Source organism: Palaemon carinicauda, chromosome 6 (assembly GCF_036898095.1).
Source record: "Palaemon carinicauda isolate YSFRI2023 chromosome 6, ASM3689809v2, whole genome shotgun sequence".
Lineage (NCBI taxonomy): Eukaryota > Metazoa > Arthropoda > Malacostraca > Decapoda > Palaemonidae > Palaemon > Palaemon carinicauda.
The window spans coordinates 41,403,676-41,407,170 of record NC_090730.1 but is presented as its reverse complement, the minus strand read 5'-3'; the positions used below and the strand labels follow the sequence as shown (position 1 = coordinate 41,407,170).

The 3,495-nt window shown below is 34.6% G+C and overlaps 1 pseudogene; it reads left to right on the top strand.

Annotated features, from left to right (window-relative positions):
- LOC137642964 (uncharacterized) overlaps positions 1-1,172 on the top strand; it is a 17,582-nt pseudogene extending 16,410 nt beyond the window's left edge.
- The last annotated feature ends 2,323 nt before the right edge of the window (positions 1,173-3,495 follow it).

Here is a 3,495-nt window from a genome sequence, read left to right as displayed (position 1 = left end):
ATGAAACTATCTCTCTAGGCATCAAATTTGTAACTAATACCTTATCCACACGCTGCACAGCCCCAGCCGTTGTTAAATCCACACTGCTTTCCCCTCTTGCACCCTTGCGTTATCTATCTTAGGTTCTCCAACAGAATCATACACACATACCCCAGTAATCGTGAGTGATCATGTGCTCTTATCATGTTTACAGGTCCTAGGTAAAGAGTATTTGTTTATTAAGCATATAATAGATTATAAACTACTCAATCTGTCTCTTCAACCACAACAATAACTTTCACAACGTAAATTAACAATTGTCCAACAAAGGCTTCTTGACCAACTTAGTGTATCTTATAGAATACGGAATATAAAAATTCACAGTTGAGTTTTGGCGGTTTGATTTTTCTTAAATATAAATTCGTTGCAAACATAGGTGTAAACTTCGATAGTTAAATGTACATACAATTTTTCTTTTATAATAGCAAGGACATCTGGAAATACTTTATGGGTGCTTTATTTTAATCTTTAGTTTTCCTTACCAAATATGGCTAATTTGTTTGTCCTTTTCTTTATTTTTCGAAGGTCTCTGGTGAAAGAGGCTCACGCGGAAGTCAGAGAAGCTGAGGATGGTTTCAGCGTCTACCTACAAGCACAAATGGAGGATCGTGTCTTAAAGCAACAGGAAACTATATTCGAGTGCGTCCTGTCCATCCCGGAGACTGAGTATCAGGTCCGGCGAAACATCATCTATTTTCCTTGTAAGGGGGGAGAGAGAGAGAGAGAGAGAGAGAGAGAGAGAGAGAGAGAGAGAGAGAGAGAGAGAGAGAGAGAGAGAGAGAGAGAGAGAGAGAGAGAGAGAGATAATAGTGGCTATATACAAGATAAAATCGCGTATGTTATTCAAGAAAAGAGATGAAGAGAAATCTAAAGAATTTATGCTAATGATGCTCATGATTATATTCCTCTTGGAAAAAAAGTAATTCGAATGCTCCTGATTCTCATGAAGTAAAAGAATAACTTTGCACAGTCAGGCACAATGATTCGATGCCCTTGCAATTTTGACAAACATCATGGTGGAGTAGCCTAACATTACCAAAATTAAGTTTTCTCTTTTTACTTCTTTAATGGTGTCTCTTTTCTTTCTATTATTTTGTAAAATTGGAACAGATTTGAGCCAAGTTACCAACTGAATTCATAGTAGAATTTGGCAAAATAATTACTTTGCAAGAAGAAAAAGTGGGGCAAATCCCATAATTATCCTTGTATGTAAGTTCCTCAAATCTGACCTTGCTTTCGGTTGCTTTATTGGGATAACAAAAAACAAACTGGCATCATTAGAGAGAGAAGGTTATTAATAATATGTCTGCAATAGAAAGAGAAAAAGTTAAGTTGAGTAGAAGAGAGGAGATTGTGATAGGCCTGTTTGGGCTTTCTTTGCCACCTTCGGAATTTTGATCTTATTACATTGCAAGGTGAATTATTAGAGTTTTTATCCCCCATCAATGACTCACATAACTTTAAGTCTGAATTCTTTATGAACATTATAAAATTTTCCTGTATTTAATTTTTACAAAATAAGTTGTAATGAATAAAAAGTTCAATGAAAGAATTCTAATAAAATTACTCTTTTATTTTTGCCTCAGGCAAGCTAGTTAATATTTTCAACGAAAATATTTGTCTTTGTTTGTAATGCCAAAACCTTTCTTCTTTTTATTTCAGGATATGATGCCTTTGAAGCACTTGGTAAGTAAGGAAGAAAGAGGCCATTAGAATTTGGCTCAAATTGACTCGACAGCTGACAATAGATTTCAAAGTTCCCCATAATACAAAAAATAATGTTTACTTTGTCTAATACTAAGTTTTTAATGTATTAAATGGGATTCCATGAATATAATAGTCATTAGATTAAGAGTAGAGGTGTAATAGTACAACAAAATACTATTTACATTCATTGATTATTTCTCAAAATATATTAACGCAGATTGAACCCTATTACAATAAAATTTAATAATAATTTTCATAATTATAGTCTTCAACTTCCTGCAGGAAAAACTTCTTTTTTTCAATTTAGATCTAGTTTGACTCAATGGTCTGGTGACCTTTATTTAGAACGACCATTACTCATGTTCGACTCTTCTTGTTTACAGGGAGCGTAGCCAAAGAAGTCTCAGAAGCGACGTTCTTGCTCCTCCTGCCACATCTTTATCATCTCCATTCAATAAGAAGTTCATTCATTTTCTCCTCTTTCCTTTCTCTATCGTTTCCCAACTGATGCGAGCCGTTGTAACGCCTCTAATCATTAGGTCTTAGAAGCTAAATGTATTGTTTTACCATTACAACATTAAGGAGTCATTATTATACTCAAAAGCAAAGACAATGATCCATTTCTAACTTCAACTCTCAATTAAAAAAAGCTCTATCAGATTATCACTCTTGCTCTTTATTGCATTTGTGTGTAGTTTCAAATAGTAATTAGGTCGCTTCACAATTCCCACTGGTTCATAATCTATCATAGGAAGTCACTGAACGCGCCCAAACATTGTATCAAAAACGATTAGCTGAGATCTAAAGATTTATTTTGTAATCATTAGAACGTTATACTAAAAAGGAACATTAGGTGTGAATTATTAGTTGATCCCAAAGTATGTTCTATTGTAGAGATATTTATGAATGTATAGAAAATCTATCTGAAATAGCAACGTCACACTTGACCTTGACAATGACGTCTTTGTGGAGATTAGTGCTTTTCACCGGCCTTTTATTTCATAGATTTCTCTTTCACGGGAGTTAGATAAGGAAACCAAATTATTGTTCCACAAATAAAAAAATACATTTGCGTCATTAGAGGGAAAAATCGTCCCTGCCACCGAAAAGTATTTTTGTGTCCTGTTGACAGGTGGCAAAGAAAAGGTTTTTCATGTATTGAGAAATGTCTGTCATTTGTTGTTATCATTTCGATGTACCACATGTCAACTAAATAACGGATTTTTGAAAAAGTATTTTCATTATTGAAGAATTTCCTCCATTGGACGTTCAAAAGAAGAAATTGAAAATTAGAATAGTTCAGAGTATGCTGGGCACACATGTGAACATCATCCTGGTCCTAAAATTAGTGATAAAAGGCATATTTGAGTATTCCTATCAAGGATAGAAAATACCTTTGGAAACAATGTTTGGAAACGGTTTCCAAACAGCTTGGAAACAATTTTCAAACAATTTTGAAACTGTTTCCAAACTGTATGCAAACAATGTTTCGAATATGCTTACAAACTGTTTGCAAACCATTTCCAAACACCATTTCAGGAATTACTGTTTCCCATCTAGAATGGGAAACACTGCGTGTGTGTGCGTGCGCTGCCGAGACGACGATGAATTAGTACCTACTCTAGACTTGCAGTGATAACGCCGAGTGGTCTGCCTAGAAAACTTAGAACTAATAGCCTTTCTGTATTTTGTATCCTTTCAAGATATACTGGGGGCCACCATACGTAAAAGTAGTTCAAAGTCACTTGA